Here is a 19,243-nt window from a genome sequence, read left to right as displayed (position 1 = left end):
AAAACTTACTTATTTTTCTGGCCTATAGCTTTGCATCTCCAAACTAGTATCAGTAGAACTTTATTTCCCAAGGTGATTTTTTTTTAATAGAAGACTTATATCAAGAGATATTCTTTGAAGAAAATAAAGCAGGGATCAAAAATATTTGACCCTTTGCTGCATGTTAGAACCTGTTTGTGAAGAACCATAATAAATATTAGCACATGAAGGGTGGTAGGAAGTGATATATTTAAGAATATAGTATTGGAGGGGTGCCTGGGTGGCTCAGTTGGTTAAGAATCTAGTATTGAATCATATATTCTGTAGAATACACTTGGGTAGAAGCTGTGCTGGAGTTGCTAAAGTTGCTTCTTCCTGCTCTTCATCCCCAGTCCAACCCTCCTGCCTGTGCCCTCCAAGGCTCTCACTGTACCACCTATCACAGGCCATTCGGCTCATTATCATTTCTTTTTTTTTTCTTAAAGATTTTATTTATTTATTTATTTGAGAGAGAGAGAATGAGAGATAGAAAGCACGAGAGGGAAGAGGGTCACAGGAAGAAGCAGACTCCCTGCTGAGCAGGGAGCCCGATGTGGGACTCGATCCCGGGACTCCAGGATCATGACCTGAGCCGAAGGCAGTCGCTTAACCAACTGAGCCACCCAGGCGCCCTCATTATCATCTCTTAAGAGAGAACGATCTGCCTCATTCATCTTTTATTTTTCCATATTGCCTATCATGATCCACTCTACCCATAAATAGTCAATGAATGTTTCACAATTTGGAGTTAAATTTTCTTCATAGATTGATTTAAAAACAATACCTTACTGTTTTTGAATTTTAGGATTTTTTCATTAATATTTAGTGATCTAGGCATTATTCATGTTTTTTCCATGGAAGTGTCAGACATTATGAAAAGCTCTTAATCCAGACCACCAAAAAAGCATACTGTAAATTTCAGAACATTAAATAGTTTCATACTAAACTGAATGAGTTAAACCTACTTCCAAAGCACCTAAAACTCTGGAAAGAAGTGATTTACCATTAATTAAGTGCTCATGATACTCTAGGCTTTTACCAAAAATAGAGATGATTCAGTCTTTTTCTGAAGAGACCATCTTCAGTTTCTATCTAACTGTTATTATTAGAATACACATGTGGCTTGTTGGTATCTGCCACCCCTGGGGGACAATGAAGCATATCACAAAGAGAAAATATTGGCACAATAGTTGTCTCCAGCTAAAATTGCCTAAGAAACAGAAGTTGCTGTCGAATAGGTTGATGTGTGCTGGCAGAGTTATGTGAGAAGTTTGAATTGCCTCTTTCTGCATTATGTCTAGCATGTCAAACACTCAGTTTCAGAGGGGTAGATCTGGTATTCTATCATGCCTTTTAAAATTAGCCCAAGGTAGCCCAAAGCAACAAGTTTCCTGATGGTAATACCATGAGTATGTAGGCAAATGTGGTAATATGATGACTTTGCTAAGAGTAGTAATAATTGTTAGGGCACTAGAGAGGCTTCTGATTCTTCCTAAGCTATGACATGATAATTCTCTTCTAACCATTTATTGACTAAAGATAGAGTTTCTATGGTATGGATTGAAAATGCCTTTTCTTTTGAAAGACTAAATCTTTTCTTATATGAGCATCTTTAACTAGTCAATGGAAATCAAATCAGTTGTGAAAATGAGGTTAATTTTTCAGTGTTGAACATGAGAAATTAGATATTTAATCTTGCTGAGTTCCTAATGGAATCTATGAATCTAAACCTTTTTATGCCATTACCTATTTACTGCAGAGCTATGGAGAATAGGAAAGTTTAAATGCTTCAGCCATTTCTTTCAAAAAACTTTCTTGTGCATTTTAAATCCATGGAATTGCAGGGGAAGGAAAATAATCCTCCTGTAAATTAAGTCATGATGGTCTTGATGATCGGGTCAGACCAGCTGATAAGCTCTCTGTAGGAATGCAGCACAGCAATCGACTGTCATAAAGATTAACATCCATTTGCTTAGCTAATGAGTGCCACATGCACAGCATATCCAAAGCTCAAGCTTTAAAAGGTTGTATCCATTTTTATCATCACATCTGGAAGCACATCCAGTGTGGTATACAGCTGCATGACTGATTTTCATGTTTGTGGTTTGTAATCAGTCTCGTTAATTTTTAGTCATATTCCATATATGCTAGTGTACTTGGAAATATATATTATTGGACAGCTGGAAAAGTTTCACTTTTCAGGTGTTTATAAATGCATTTCAGCACTATTTTTCTTTCTCTTTGGCCTTGAATGGTTCTCTCTTATTAATTTTGACATGCATAGCATCCTACAAAAGGTAGCCCTTCATAGGTGATAATGCCACAAAGGTCTGCACAGGGATTGCTTTAAATAGACATTTTTCAATTACAGAAAAGTCACATGACCCCATTTGGCCTTTTTCAATGCTATTAAAGTAAGAAAAAAAGGAAATGCAGTCACAAAATGTTAAATGTTTAAAATTAGCCTCTGCTATATTTTGCTTTGAAATACCTGCATGTGTACTTTTAAAGATGTCTGAATGATGTGTCATGTTATGTTGAGTATCTTCTTTCAAAATAAATCCTGCCCCTCAAGGATATCTATATCCAAAGTAGCTATGCCGTAATGTAGACTATAATAGCCCTTCTGTGCTAAGAAGAACAGGGATAGAAATAGATACTGTATGACTAAATGCTGATTGACAGCTCCATCACAGGCATGGTACTTCTTTAGCTAAACTGCAATAAAGAGACTTCATATCGCACCATTCAACAGATAATAAAATAGCGTAAACAGATGTAACCTTGTGGAAAAAAATTATCTACTCGATTATAGTGATAACAAATTGTGCATTTACTTTTTAAATATCTTAGGTAAAGATCCCAAAAGTAAGTGTTGATTCACAAGGCAAACTTCATTTTCAATTATCCTTTTAAATGTTGTTTCTAATAGAAAATAACATTATATTTGGATACTCTTTAAGTACATGAAGGCAAAATATTTTCTTAGGATGTGTGAATTTTTTAAATATAAATGCTGATTGAAATGTCTCCAAGTTTCAGATTGGGGACAGCTTAAAAGCTCTGACAGAATGCAACTTTACTTTGAAACCTGTCAGAGTTTGCTGCATTGGTATATTATTGGGGGGGGGAAGACCTGAAGAACTCTTGTCATCAGAAGTTTTATAAGAAATAAGTAGGATGCTTAAGAAAAAACAAAAACCTTTACTACTCACAGAATCATACATGACAATGAATGATATCATTATAATGAGTAACATAGACTAATCTACATGTAGCCTTGGAATCAAGGAGCCCTCACTGAACTCCTTCTCAGTTGCAAGGACTTGTATAAAAATTGAAGTGAAAAATAACAATTTAAGTCTCTAGTGTTGACCATTCTTAGCCACTTTGTAACATATACACTATATACTTTTGAAGTTACTTCCCTTTGATTTCTTTTAATTTTATTGTTATTACTCCTAATAACTACATCTCTAACATCATCAGGAGTTACCACTGGCTCAATCATGACCCACATACTCTATATAAATCATCTTTCATCCAAATTGATGAGAGATTTGATGCAAAACACGTGTGATTATGTCCATTTCTGATTTCATTTCAGTCTGATGGCATTACTTTTCCATGATCTTTTTGTGAGGGCTGAATATTTTTTCAAACAGAATTTAACAAGTTCTAAGGTTAAAATTCATATTTGTTTTGATCCATGTGAGGTAACTGAATTGAGATACTCTCAATGATAGAGCAGAAGGGAGTGTAATTAATGGCATCCACAGAGAATCCTTGGGACATATAGAGTTTCTGAATCTCTGAATTCAGCAATGCTGTCAGTGTTTTGGCTGGCAGCCTATAACCCCCTTTTAACCTGAGCCCAGCTTACTCAGCAAGCTATGGCAAATGACTGCTGAGCTGTTACTTTCTTATTTCAAAATACACCTCCAGTTGAGAGAGGGACATGCTCTTTTACATATGGTATAGGATTTTGTTTGGGAACTCAGTTTTCTGTTATGAGTTTTTTAAAGAAATGTGCAGCAGCAGCAGTGGCAAAAAAAAATCAGAAACTTTGGAAAGGACGGAGGGAGGGTGAACTCATAGAAACTGAGATGCCGTACTTGTTTTGGCCAGGCACAGAGAAGTTGAGAAACACTCTGTAGGTGGCCAACAAAATCTATCATGTAGGACAGGGACTACAGAGTTCTGAGCTAAAGTTCTTCCATCTAGCCTGTAATGCCACCACCACTCACAGCCAAACAAGAGCAGCTTTATTCTACTGTCCCATATGTTTATATATCTAAAGAAGTAGTAGTAGAGGGTTGCTGAAGAAAGGCAGGGATTATACTGACCCTGTGTATGAGAGGGTAGGTAAGGAGGAGGGAGGAGAGGAAGTGATGGAAGTGGGGAGCCATCTTCTAAAGAGTGATGATGACAAACACAGTGACCACAAATTCCCCACACTCTGGGAAACACCATTGCTTCCAAAACTAATTGCTGAACTGAGTCAAGTAGAACATTCAAGTAATATACCTCATTCATTCATTCATCGTTCATTCACGCTACAAATATTTACTGAGAACAACCTGTGTTTAAGACACTCTTGTAACACTGTGAATATAGTGCTGAAGAAGAGGAAGACCTTGCCCTCAAGCATACAATCCAGTCAGGAAACATAGAATAAACAAGTAAATACAGAGTATATGTCAAGCAGTTTCAAATGCTGTTAAGAAACATAAAGGAGGATAATGATACTGACAGTCTCTGGTGGGGAAGGTAGACAGTATTTCCTTATTGGGTGATCAGTGAAGGCCTGTCTGAGGAGCTAGAATATGAACAGAAATGTAAAAGAAGCTAGGCAGGTAGAACCATGTAAAGATCTTAGGAAGAATTTTCAGGAAAGAGAGAATAGCAAACACAAAGGACCTGAAGTAAAAATAAATTTGGTGGCTAGCATTAAAGCAAGAGTGAGAACTAAGCAGAGAATGAATGAAAATCATGGTAGAAAATTAGGCAAGGATCAGAGTACACAGGGTTTCATAAGTCATGGCCGTGGCTTTGACTTTTATCATGAATGGGATGAGAAACCATCAGTAATTTCTCTGTAGAGGAGAGATATAAAATTGATTGAAATCTTTAAATGACTCCAAGGATTCTGGTCTGAGCAAATGGATGAATAGCAGCACTATTTGCTGTAGTGAGGAATGCTAGAGACGGTGGGGAGAGGTGAGAAAAAAAGGTCCAACTTAGATTAAGTGTATGAAATGTATTAGATGTGTATTAGACAACAGAAAAGGAATGCTAAGTTGGTAACTACATATCAAAATCTAGGTCCCAGGGGAGAAATCTGTAACGGTGGAAAGGATTTAGACACCATCAGCATTTACATATATATTTAAGGTCATGGGGCTAGAAGAGTTTGTAGAATGACTGTAGATAGCAAAGAGAATACCAAGAACTGAGTCAGGGCTCTCTAACATAAAAAAGAGGAGCCTGCAAAGGAAATGGAGAAGAATCAGTAAGGAAGGAGGAAAAAACCACTGTGGTGTCCCATAAGTTAAGTGAAGAGAATATGCCTATAATGAGGCAGTGGGCAACTCTGTCACATTCTGCAAAGAGATCATCGGTTTTGGCAAACGGTAGGTGTCAGTGATGGTCCTGGACAAGGTTTCAGTGGGATAGTGTGAAAAACAGCCTGATTGGAGAGGCTGAGGAAAGAATGGAAAGTAAAGAAATGATGAAAATAAGATTGGAGTCTTAGTTCCCTCATTAATAAGAAGCAGAACTTGACCTCCTCCAGCAGCCCAAGATACCGAAAGGGAAGAAGGCGAAGGGGAAGAAGGTGGCCCCGGCCCCTCCTGTCATGAAGAAGCAGGAGGCCAGGAAGGTGGTCAATCCTCTGTTTGAGAAGAGGCCCAAGAATTTTGGCATCGGACAGAACATCCAGCCCCAAAGGGACCTCACCCCCTTTGTCAAATGCCCCTGCTACATCTGGCTGCAGCGGCAGAGGGCTATTCTCTATGAACATCTAAAAGTGCCTCCCACGATTAACCAGTTCACCCAGGCCTTGGACCACCAGACAGCTACTCAACTGCTTAAGCTGTCGCACAAGTACAGACCAGAGACAAAGCAGGAGAAGAAGCAGAGATTGTTGACCTGGGCTGAGAAGAAAGCTGCAGGCAAAGGGGATGTCCCCACTAAGAGGCGGCCTTTCCTTTGAGCTGGGGTTAACACTGTCACCACTTTGGTGGAAAAGAGGAAGGCTCAGCTGGTAGTGATTGCACATGATGTGGATCCCATTGAGCTGGTGGTTTTCCTGCCTGCCCTGTGCCGTAAGATGGGGGTTCCCTACTGCATTATCAAGGGGAAGGCCCGGCTGGGGCGTCTGTCCTCAGGAAGAACTGCACCACTGTCACCTTCACACAGGTCAACTCGGAAGACAGAGGAGCTCAGGCAAAGCTGGGTGAAGCCATCAGGACCAATTACAATGACAGATACGATGAGATCTGCTGCCACTGGGGAGGCAGCATCCTGGGTCCGAAATCTGTGGCTCACATCACCAAGCTGGAAAAGGCAAAGGCTAAAGAACTGGCCACCAAACTGGGCTGAGTGGACGCTGTTGAATTTTCTGTACATAAAAGTAATAAAAAGTTGTCTTTCAGCCAGTGTCAAAAAAAAAAAAAGAACTTGATCCAAATAATCTGAGATTTCTTCTATCTAGACATTTTTCATATTTTTATCATGAGTTTGAGCTCTTTTTATGTCTGCCATTTTGTCAATCCCTGAATTCCTGGTTCATTTCATTTTCTTCCATTGCAATTAAAAATGAGACAGAAAAGTAATGAACATTAGCAATTTCTCCCCAGAACTAATTTTTCAATTTCAGAAATCAGGTAACATCATTACCATCATTACCTGTTAGCCTATGCCAATAGTTTTAGGCTGCTATTTTGGATTTGTTGCCCTTAAGAGAAAAAATATTTTCATTTCCTAATGTTCAATATTTTCTTAATAAATTATTTTCAGAAAACTACTGCCTTAAGGCACCTCTGCAGAAAAATATAATAATTGACAACATTGCAAGTAAATTTAAAATATATCTAATATAGCCTAAGAGGAGTTAATAAGATGCCTTTCACTTCTGATCCAAAGTGGACAGTGGTTGCAATGATTAGACATTTTATAGTTATCTAGAAGATATTCCTATCTTGGTAATAGGAATATTCAAGTCAGTGAATTATTTACAGGGAAAGAACAGAATGAAGACCTCTTGTTTAGGTATATCTCTTCTATATACAAAGCTATAAAAACAAAGCAAAACAAAAAACAAACCAACCTCTGGCCATTCAAGCAATAGTTCTACTGTTACTACTACTACTACTACTACTACTACTACTACTACTACTACTACTACCACCACCACCACCACCACCACCACTAATAATAATAAGTAAATCAGGCGGGAGTGATTTGATAAATACGGTCTACCTTTCAACAGAGTGAAAAGTGAATCGCCAAGCAATGCTTTAGTGCAGTATTTTATCCTTGGTGCATGTGATCCCAAATCTGTCAACATTGAACTATTGCTTCTATAAAGCAGATGGAATTATGCCGCTGGGAGGGGGTCTGTGATATATAATAAGAAATATATATTTAGTCTTTGTCCCTGTTTCTGGTACAGAACTAAAACCCTTGGAATTTCCTAAGTAAAGAGAACAGTAAATGTGTTTTTTGTTATGTGAATGAGGTGACTTTTGGAAGCACCTAAGGATGGGGGTTGGTTACCTGAAGAACTAACCTTATAAGCAGAGATTTGGAACTTTCAGTCCCACTCCCTGCTTCTTGGGAGGAGAAAGGGACTGGAGATTGAGATTAATGACCAATGGCCAATGATTTCATCAATCATGCCTATGTCATGAAACCTCCATAAAAACCCAAAGGAGAGGATTCAGAGAGCTTCTGGGTTGGTGGGCACTTGGAGATGTGGGGAGAGGGGCACACCTGGAGATGGCATGCATGGAAGCTCTGCATCTCTTCCCCATATCTTGACCTGTGCAACTCTTCCATCTGGCAGTTCCTTAATTATATTTTTTACATAAACTGGTGATCTAGTAAGTAACATGATTTCTGTGTTCTTGTGTTCTGTGAGGCACTCTAGCAAGTTAATCTCATTCAAAATTCTTTTTTTTTTTTAAAGATTTTATTTATTTATTTGACAGAGACAGACACAGCGAGAGCGGGAACACAAGCAGGGGGAGTGGGAGAGGGAGAAGCAGGCTTCCCGCCGAGCAGGGAGCCCGATGTGGGGCTCGATCCCAGGACCCTGGGATCATGACCTGAGCCGAAGGCAGACGCTTAATGACTGAGCCACCCAGGCGCCCAATCTCATTCAAAATTCTAATTGGTAATTTATTTTGAAAATTTTCTGGAAATATTTTCCTTGTTTAGAGGAAATGATGTTTCTTATCATTTCAAGACATAGAAACATATAGTTAATAAATAAAAGTGGCATTATGGAAGAATTCAGAAAGTGTTCATATGAAAAAAATAATTGTCCTTTCTGTCAGATTGTACACATTAAGGACTTTTCTCTTAGAGCTCAGGTTTAACAAACCAGTATTTTCTAATTAGCCAGTAGGCTGACAGTCACACCCCATCTGCTCTTCCCCAGCTCACAACACACTCTATCTCTTCCAGCCCTGCATCAAGCTCCTGCTGTTGTTCTCCACATAGCATCAACTTCCTTTTCTGCCCTGCTCCCAACCCATCCTTGTTTGGAGCTGTCAGCTCTGGGTCATCTGTGACTCAGCACTGAGTTTCATACCAAAGTAAGTTGAAATCCGTTTCCAAGCCATTAACTCTGTATTTGCTCAAGCCAAGAGTCACAACCCCACCTAAATCCTCTATTTTCTGCTAGGTCTTGACCCATTCTTTTGTGGAGGTTGCATGTCCTCCCTCAGTCAGTCACAATGAAATCTAAATAAGGGTTAAATCCTGACCCTACTTGGATTTGAAAACTTTTCCCACTCTAGATGCACACAGAGAAAGACTTGAAGCGACAAGGACAGAATCTGATAGAACATCTCTTTTCTTAGTCATGTGCAAGGATAGATTAAAGCTAAACATGGCTCAGATCAATCAAAAGTTCAGACTACTGAAAACTGCTCTTTGACTCTGGGAAACTGATGCAGCTTGCTATTAGGTAAAAATCTATGAACTAAGAAGGGTACCATTAAAAAACTTAAAAAAAAAAACCATCATTTCTGATGTAACCATAGATTATGCTATGATAATGTGATGTTCTTTTATCATTATATTAAGTTAGCCACCATACAAGACATCGTTAGTTTTTGATGTAGTGTTCAAGGATTCGTTAGTTGCATATATGTTGGATACATTTTTTGGCAGTGAGACTACAAGAGAAAAAATATTGCTAGTCTATTTTGTTTTTAATAGCAAATAGGATATATGCTACTTTATTTAATCCATATTCACATATGATGTAGATCACTGTACTTTATCTTTCACTTGCCTATATTTTAGTGTTTAGTTAGATAGTGATATTGACACCAAAACAAAGACTTGGCATATGTTTGGAGTGGACTATAACTCAGCTGCTACAATTTTCCATCTTATTTTCCACAAAGTCTTAAAAACAAGAGCCTGCCTTACTGTTCATAGTTCTTAAGCATAGTAATACATTGCACAGGTTAAGATCTAATTATTAGAAGAAAATACTATACTAAATGATAGGAAACTATCTCCCATTCCCTTCTGATCTGACTTATTTGTAAATTTTATAGATTTGTGTCATTTCATAATTACATTTTTTAAGTAAAAATAATTACTTAACATTCCCAGAAAGTATATAAAGCTTTTTAAAGGTATTCTGGAACCTTCCTTACTCAGGGATTTTTTTTTTTCTTAAAAGAAGAAATACAAACTTCCAGACTATTCGGCTGTTCCGTCAAGGAGTATGTTTATACCAGCAGGATATTTGAGTCCTCCTCACTTGCTGCTAGCTATGATGTGGCAGATTGGGTCCAGATTCTGACTGAAATGTCTTGGGTAAGAAACTCAGAAGGTGAATTTTTAGTGGAGCCTCCATATACTAAAAGCTGCTGCCTAACTGGCAATAAATGTAGCAGTAAAATTGGAGTCCATAAAAAATATCTTGAACATGAGCATAAATTAGGAACAAAGATTAAGTGCCACATGCTTAACAAAACTTCTCTTTCCAAAGAATGTGCTATGTAACTTCTGATCTTAAAATAAGAAATGTCTTTTATTTACTGATTTTTTGCTTTTCAGTCAACAAATGTTCAGTAATGTTGCTGCTCGATTATGCACACAGCCTGCTCATTTTCTGAGCTGGCTAAACTTTCACCTTGTCTCAGTGCTCACTACCTTTGATCTTTCATTACAGAGCTCAGAAATCTTGCAAAATAAGCATTGACTAACTAAGACCAAGGAAATACCATTTGGGGTTATATTCTAATCAGGCAACGATCTGGTAGTGACTCTCCAGGCTTTGACAGACAGAAACATTTAGCTGTGATTGTGTATGATATCATGTGAGTGAGTAAGGATCTTGTGTTCATCAGTCTGTTTATATCAGGAGCTTGTAAAGAAGAAAATCACTTCGCTTTGTGATGATGATTCTCTCTGACCTTGCTAGCACCTGCAGAGAATAGATCATGCAGTGATCCCATCAAGCACATTCCTTCATACCACACACACACACACACACACACACACACACTGTAAACTAAGTATTCAATAGAAAGTGTAACTACCCAGAGGTATATATTTAAATTATAAAGCTTTTTTGTCTTTACAGTGTAGGAGGTCATGATTTTGCAGTAGTAGAACTGTGCTTCTTTTTCTTATTTGAACTTGACCTTTCTGGATTCATTCTCAATCCCACTAAGGCAGCAATCTAAGTGATGGAAAGGATAGATATTAATAACTGGTGACATTACTTTTTTTTAGTCTAGGGAAAAAAGAACCTAATAAAGCAAGAAGACATATTTGTATTGGTAGATTATTTTTGTGGTTATCCATCAAATAGATGGATCTTATCGAATAATCTACTAATAATTTTGTCTTTCTTTTTATTATGTATAGAAAACCTGCACTTCATCAAATTACTTCTGCCAGTTTTCTATACATACAGTAAACGGTTTTAGAAATTAACTCAGTAGAGCTCTTTGTTAAAATTTGTCATTTATCTATTAAAATTCTTCAGCTTTTGTCAGACAATGTACTTAGCTCTGTAATAAGAGTCCCTGAAGATGTATGTGTGATTTGTCAAAAGAGAGACAAAAAGTGTATAAAACTCTAAAATGTCAGCAATCAGGAGATTTAACAGACTTTAGTAAATTTACATAGAATGAATAGAAATCTTTGATATTAATAAACTTAGCTCGGGGGAGTACAATAGAGGGGGCAAAGAATGGTAATTTAAATACAATTTCAACTTCACTTCTTCCAATTTAAAAATTATTATGGATAAATGAATGATAGAGTTTAAATAACATAAATGTAACTGTTTATCATCACTCCAAAGTTTCAGAGTGAGAATATTTTTTCTGAAGTGAACCAGTAAAGTATATAATTCTTCACTTAGTTTGTTTTCTCCAACAGAAGTACTAATGGAGAGTGAGACAAACCATATTACATATTATGGGATTGCCTGGCAGAGAGTGGATAGGAAGCAAATAGATTGGCTTTACTGAATCCCAAGAATATGTTGTATTCCTGTATGAGGAATGCCATGACAAGATACCACAGAGGGACTGGCTTAGATGACAGAATTTATTTTCTTGCATTCCTGGAGGCTGGATGACTCAGAGCAAGATTTCATATCTTCTGAGGCCTCTCTCTTTGGCTGCAGGTGGCAGTCTTCTCATTGTGTCCTCACATGTTTTTTTTTCTGGGCACAAGCATCCTGGTGTTTCTTTGTGTGTCCAAATTTCTTCTTATAAAGACACCAGTCAGATTAGATTAGGGTCTACCTTAATGGGTTCAGTTTAACTTAATTGCCTATCTTTAAATAAAGTTACTTGCAAAGTACTAGGACTTCAACATATGAATTTTAGGGGGACACAATTCAACCTATAGCATATGTGTTCTGGAGTTAGGTAGGATGCTTATGGCTTTCAGGTGCCAAGCTCTTGGCAATGCCCTGAAGGTAGAACTCTCTTGCTTACATATTGGTAGGACCAAGAGAAGTCCTATTCATGGCTACTAGTGAAATGGAAGTTCATCTGGAAGACTATAAAGCTGTAAATGCTTTGATCACATATCTTCCTTCCCCTGCTAGAGAAGGATACATACTGTAGCATGGAACACCCTTTCATAGCTTTAATTCCCACCCTGCATTTCCCATTGACTACAGAGAGTCTCTGAGCCTGAAATTCTCCACATCCTTCAGTTTTTTTGTTTTGTTTTTGTTTCGTCTTTACCCTTCCTTTTATGAGGCTTTGTCTTTCCAGGCAGAGTGTCAACCATTGTATTGCTGTGGAACAGTGAGCACATTGGTATGTGTGTGGGAGTAGAGCAGGACAGTGTAGAATTCACTATGTGAAAAACAGAGATCTTCTTGTCCTTTTTTATTCCTTAATTGCTTCCTTGAACTATTACATGAGAAAATACATTAGTTAAAAAACAGAATATGCTAGCGTATTTTCCCTTAGAACTGGAAAAGAAAAACTGTGGCTCAGGAAAAGAAAAGAATGAATAATATTGGCAAAACTTATTTTGGCATTTGAAATTTTATATTGGCACCATTATTTTATAAGTTTTATATTAGACTTAACTTTTCCATTGTAAAGGTTTCTTCTCTTATAAAACCGTTTATAAGTGGCTGAACAGTAGTGATAACAACAACAGTAAACAGAGTTTACTATGTGGCAGGCACTGTACTAAACATTTTAAAAATAGTAACTCTTTTGTTCCAACATAACTCTCTGTTAGGTAGATAATAGAGTATGGCCATTTTACAGATGAACAAACTGAGCCACAGAGAGGTTAACTGATTACCTAGGGACATAGTAAGTGACATAGCCAAGAACTGCACCCAGGCAGTCTGAGCCCAGGGCCCAGGTGTTCAGCCACGACTTTATCCATCTGTAATAAAAAGGCTTATATGCCAGTGACCAGTATTCATGACAAATGGTAATTCTAATTTATAAAGCCAGTCTTCTGCACCATTAGCAGGGAAGAGAAGCAATTTTTTTTCAGACGGGAAAACATTTCAACTTAAAAACTAGGACCATATGGTAAGGAAATACGTGCATTTGTACTAAAGTCTCCCCCTCTGGTGCTGTTTACTAATGTCCTCTTTGGATATTTGCCGACAACTTTTGCAATCCTATTTGTCCTAATACATTGTGGCTCCTTATAAAACAACCAGAACATAAATTGTGCCTGCCTACATATTTTAAGCCCAGTACTTTCGAATTATCAAGATAATTTCCCTAACAAATTCAAAAGATATTTTAAATGAAAGTTGTCTTCCCATGATTATGCAACTCTTCAAAGCACTTTTATGTGTGTTCCTAAAAATGTTAACTGAATGTTCAAGTTGTTGCTTCATTAACCAATATAGCTGATATAAAAATATGTGTGGCACAAAGATTGACCTTATTCTTTGCTCAGAGATGATACTGATGGATAAGACTCTAGCCAGAAATGAAATAAAGGAGAATGACATATAAATTGAGTCTTTTTTTATTGGGTTGGAGCTATGTATAAGAATATTCCAGAAGGTTCACTAGCCAGTTTTGGCAACGCCTGTTAGTACTCCAAGCATTCCTCTACATTTCCCAGTTTGCTTTTCAGTTAGGTTGGAACCATGTGGCAAGATTTAGACAATGGACTATCAGGCAAAATGTCATTTCTGATTCTAGGCATTTTAAGAACAGGTGTGTTCTTCCCATTCTTCTCTACTTCTTCAGCAGTGATCTCAGAATCTATGTGTTCCAGATGGAGCCACTACAGGGTGACAGTCTTCTTTGTACCCTTGCTGACCCATATTGGACACATAGGATTTGATGTGTTAAACCTCTGAGATTTGGGGATTGGTTTGTTATCATAATTTAGCCATACCTAATGAAAATGAAGATGTCTTCACGGGGACAAATGTAGAAGATAGGAGTGGGGTGTGGATTTGTACCCTTGGTTAGGAAAACTCAGTGGATTTTCTTTACATATTTCTCACATCTAAAATCATATCTCTTAAAGATTCAAAAGAATTTATTTTTTAACTTATTCTAAATTTCCTTTCCAGTTCCAATAGCTGACATCTTGGGATAGATGTTATAAAATGTATAAATAATTACAGGTACAAACAAACTCAAGAGAAAAGGGACTTGGAACAAAAACAATTTAAGCAAAATTCACCTGACTTTAACTGCCTGTGCCTAGCAAAATTTCCTCCTTGCCTAATTTTACATTCATCCTGTGACCAATTATTGTGCTAAACAGTTGGCTTCATTTTAGTGGCTGATGTGGCACAACAACCAGTTCCCCTTTTCAGGACCAATGTGTTCATTCTTCCAGCTGCTAGAGGTATTCCCTGCCAAGAGATCACAGCTGAGTCCCTTTCTAGAAATTACAGCTGACCAAAGTGCACTGCCTACTCAAGATGTACCCCCTTCTCAAGGTAGCCCACTTCCAATAACTTGTGAACATGGTGAATACAAATGCTTGACCCTTTTGAAACATCTTTGAACAACTATCCCAGCTCAGGAGCTTCCCATCAGATCTGCTGAGGCCTCTGTTACAACTTCATTATATTTTAACTCTTCCCTCTGCCAATTCTTCTTCCCTTGCTACCTAACAGATATTGTTCTTCAGAACTCTCTCCAATAAATCTCTTGTAGTTAAGTCTCTGACTCAAGAGTCTGAGTCAGAAGAACCCAGTTTATGACATCCATAAGGCTCCAAATGGAATTGCAACTTGTAATAAAAGGGTAGTTTTTGCATAAAGAAAATCTGAATCCCTATTCTTTGTAAAATTCAAAAAAATTTTTAAGGATTTATTTATTTATTTTAAAGAGAGAGAGCAAGGGCATGAGTGGGAGGGACAGAGAGAATTTCAAGCAGACTCTGCACTGAGTGCAGAGCCCGACATGGGGCTCGATCCCAGGACCCCGAGATCACAATTGAGCTGAAACGAAGAGTCAGATGCTTAACCAACTGAGCCACCCAGGCATCCCCACCTTATTCTTTTTCTTTTAAATGTCTAAGATAAATGGCCTTATTTGTAATTCTAAATTATCACAAATAACATTTTAATATAAAATCATATAAAATAATTATTGGAATGTTTTCCAGAGAAGTTACAAAAATAGTAGAGTTCTTGTATACTCTTCACTCAGTTTCTTCTGTTAAAAGATAAACTGAGGGGGCGCCTGGGTGGTTCAGTTGGTTAACCGTCTGCCTTCGGCTCAGGTCATGATCCCGGGGATGGAGCCCCGCATTGGGCTCCCTGCTCAGTGGGGAGTCTGCTTGTCCCTCTCCCTGTGCCCCTTCCTCTGCCCGCTTGGCCTTTCTCTCTCAGTCTCACTATCACTCTCAAATAAATAAATAAAATATTTTAAAAAAAGATAAGCTGAGGCTTATTAACAATTTTAAGAATTTATTTGAGCAAAAATCAGAATCAGTCAGCATGCAATTTAGCAGATGATAAGGAGCTCTGAGACGCTGTACAAAATGAATGACTTATAGGCAGAGGAAGTGGGAACAAGCAAGTTATATAGACAAAAAAAGCAAGTTGTTTATTGCAAAGTTCCATTCCTTTCGGGGATGGTGGGGGTCTATCAGGTAGATGACCTAACTAGTGTTGATCAGGTGATTCCCGATTAAGATTCCATTTCTGGGAGATTCAAAACTGTAAACCTTAGTTTGGTAATGTGACTTAGCAAAAGCAACTCCATTTTGGGCCTGATGTCTTGTTTTTAATACCTCTAAATTTAACTTCTTACATTACCATTGTACAGTTGCCAAAACTAAGAAATGAACATTGGTATGTAACTATTACCTAACCTCTCGACTTTATTCAGATTTCACCTGTTTTGCCAATAATTTCCTCTTTCTATTCTAGGATCATCACATCCAGGATACAACATTATATTAAGAGAACAGTAATTTTTAGTTGACAAAATTAATAAAACTCATGAATGTATGTGTGTATATAAACAACTAATTTAAAATTGATTAACAAATATAGGAAATATATTTTTTAAATTACATAAAAATAGTATACCATTTGATACTAACTAGCTGTGTGACTTTATGAATATTTCTTTACTTCTCTGGGCCTTGATTAACATGTCTATATAACTATAAATAAGATGGGCTTAAATTTGTTGATATATTTGGTCCTTTTTTTATGTTCTATGCTTCAAAACTGTTAAAAATGACATGAAATTTTGCAGAGCATCACAAGGAAACATTTCCTGTTAGAAAATTACAATGGGAACAGAAGTTTTCTAATTAATGTAAATGAAGTGGGCATACATCTGTAACCTTGATGGAGTTTTGTTACAATTTTTTGCTGTTAATTTGAATTTTTAAAAAAATTACCATATCAGGGCATTCTGGCGCTGAGCGGAGCGGTGGCGGGAGCAGCTAGCGGGTCGGGCGCCGAGAGGGGGTGCAGCTCGGTTACCCCCCCATACCCCTCCCCCTCAGGCGCGAGCCCCACCCCTCCGCCGGCCAGGCCGACCCGGCCGAACTATCCCCTGCGGCGCGAGCCCGGGGCGGCCCCGGGCGCCCCCCCCAGCAGACCCCCCATCATGGGCAGCCAGAGCTCCAAGGCTCCCCGGGGCGACGTGACCGCCGAGGAGGCAGCAGGCGCTTCCCCTGCTAAGGCCAACGGACAGGAGAATGGCCACGTGAAAAGCAATGGAGACTTATCCCCCAAGGGTGAAGGGGAGTCGCCCCCCGTGAACGGAACGGAGGAGGCAGCCGAGGCCACTGGCGATGCCATCGAGCCAGCACCCCCTAGCCAGGGCGCTGAGGTCAAGGGGGATGCCCCCGCCAAGGAGACCCCCCCAAGAAGAAGAAGAAATTCTCTTTCAAGAAGCCTTTCAAATTGAGTGGTCTGTCCTTCAAGAGAAATCGGAAGGAGGGTGGGGGTGATTTGTCTGCCTCCTCACCCACAGAGGAAGAGCAGGAACAGGGGGAGATCGGTGCCCGCGGCGAGGAAGGCACAGCCCAGGAAGGGAAGGCTGTTGCCACCCCCGAGAGCCAGGAGCCCCAGGCCAAGGGGGCAGAGGCTAGTGCTGCCTCCAAGGGAGGAGACACAGAAGAAGAGGCAGGCCCCCAGGCTGCAGAGCCATCCACTCCCTCGGGGCCGGAGAGTGGCCCTACACCTGCCGGCGAGCAGAATGAGTAGCTGGGTGGGGGCAGGTGGGTGATCTCTAAGCTGCAAAAACTGTGCTGTCCTTGTGAGGTCACTGCCTGGACCTGGTGCCCTGGCTGCCTTCCTGTGCCCAGAAAGGAAGGGGCTGTTGCCCCCTCCCAGCCACGTTCCCTCTCCTTTTCCCTCCTGTGGATTCTCCCATCATCCATCTGGCCTTCCTCTTAAGGCCGGTTGAAGATGGTCCCTTGCAGTTTCCCGAGTTAGGTTAGTGATGTGAAATGCTCCTGCCCCTGGCCCTACCTCTCCTGTCCCCACCCCTGCAGAAGGCAATTGCTGGTTTTCTTCCCCAATTCTTTTCCAAGTAGGTTTTGTTTACTCCCCCAAATCCCTGAGCCAGATGTGGGGTGCCTACACTCCCAAACCCTGAGTGTCCAGCCTTCCCCCTCCTGTTGAGTTTTTAGTCTCTTGTGCTGTGCCTAGTGGCACCTGGGCTGGGGAGGACACTGCCCCTGTCTAGGTTTTTATAAATGTCTTACTCAAGTTCAAACCTCCAGCTTGTGAATCGACTGTGTCTCTTTTTTGACTTGGTAAGCAAGTATTAGGCTTCGGGGTGGTGGGGGAGGTCTGTAATGTGAAACAACTTCTTGTTGTCTTTTTTCCCCCTCCCATTGTTGTAAATAACTTTTAATGGCCAAACCCCAGATTTGTACTTTTTTTTTTTTTCTAACTGCTAAAACCATTCTCTTCCACCTGGTTTTACTGTAACATTTGGAAAAGGAATAAATGTCATCCCTTTAGTAGTGAAAAAAAAAAAAATTACCATATCAGCTCCCTTGAGCAATGAGCAAAATCAAAGATTAAGATAGAACAAGAAGAAAGTGCATCTATGAAATGAAGAAAAAATATTTGAAATAATTCTTAGGAGAATTTAGTGCAGAAAGCGAAGGCTCTTAAAGGTCCATAACGCATTAGTTAAGTATATTTATGTTGGGTCAGCAAAGAAATGCCCTGGATTGGTAGAGCTGGTGATTAGAAAGCCTCAGAAGATGCCACATTCTGATCAACACTTAATTATTTTTTGTAAATATGAAGCTAGTTCAACAGGTCAAAATGAGAATAATTATTACTCTGAAGAAGAGCATTAATTTCTTGAAAATAAATTGTGCTAATCTTTAGGCATGTTATTGCAAAAGAAGAAAGAAAATACATAAGAAGTACATTACATGCTTTAATTCAGATCCCTTACATTATGAGAGTCATTTAATGAAACCCTACTTGTAACAGCAAATGGTAATTTGTTAATAAACATTAACTTAAATATGAACACTAAGTAGTATTGCAAACCATGTTTGCAAAAGAAAGGTTGTAATATAGAGTGATTACTTATTTAAATATATTCTAAAATTATCATGGATGTTTTAAGTATTTTCATCTGAGTCAGTTTATTTGGAGAAATAATTTGGTGAATTTAATGATTAATCAAATTATAATAGAGTTCAGAATTTATGTTTTAACAATAAGCATGTATTATTTTCCTAATTTTTAAAAAGCATTTTAAGTATTGGTCCTCTTGTATAATGAAAACTTTACAGAAATTTATATTTTATCTTTGTACCTGTACATGCAATTCATTAATTTTTGAGGAAGTAAATCATTTGGATGCTACTCTGCTAAAAGCTTTCTATCATTTGAAAGTAGGTAAAACATCCATGAATATGACAGAATTTGATTTAAAATGATAGTATTTATGTATACTAGCTAACCTACTCAAGCCACAGAATCTATAGTGAAATCTTTTTGGCATCAAAAGTTCTGAGGAGTGTGTGTGTGTGTGTGTGTGTGTGTGTGTGTGTGTGT

At 38.6% G+C, this 19,243-nt stretch overlaps 2 pseudogenes; both read left to right on the top strand.

Moving 5' to 3' along the window:
- Positions 1 to 5,593: 5,593 nt before the first annotated feature.
- On the top strand, positions 5,594 to 6,688 carry LOC112821934 (large ribosomal subunit protein eL8 pseudogene; annotated as a pseudogene).
- Positions 6,689 to 16,633: 9,945 nt separating this feature from the next.
- LOC112822511 (MARCKS-related protein-like) lies at positions 16,634 to 17,939 on the top strand (annotated as a pseudogene).
- Positions 17,940 to 19,243: the final 1,304 nt, after the last annotated feature.

Source organism: Callorhinus ursinus, unplaced genomic scaffold (genome assembly GCF_003265705.2).
Source record: "Callorhinus ursinus isolate GAN/ISIS: 27379988/994484 unplaced genomic scaffold, GSC_fseal_2.0 scaffold8, whole genome shotgun sequence".
NCBI lineage: Eukaryota > Metazoa > Chordata > Mammalia > Carnivora > Otariidae > Callorhinus > Callorhinus ursinus.
The sequence above is the reverse complement of the archived record's forward strand: the minus strand, read 5'-3'. Positions and strand labels throughout refer to the sequence as shown.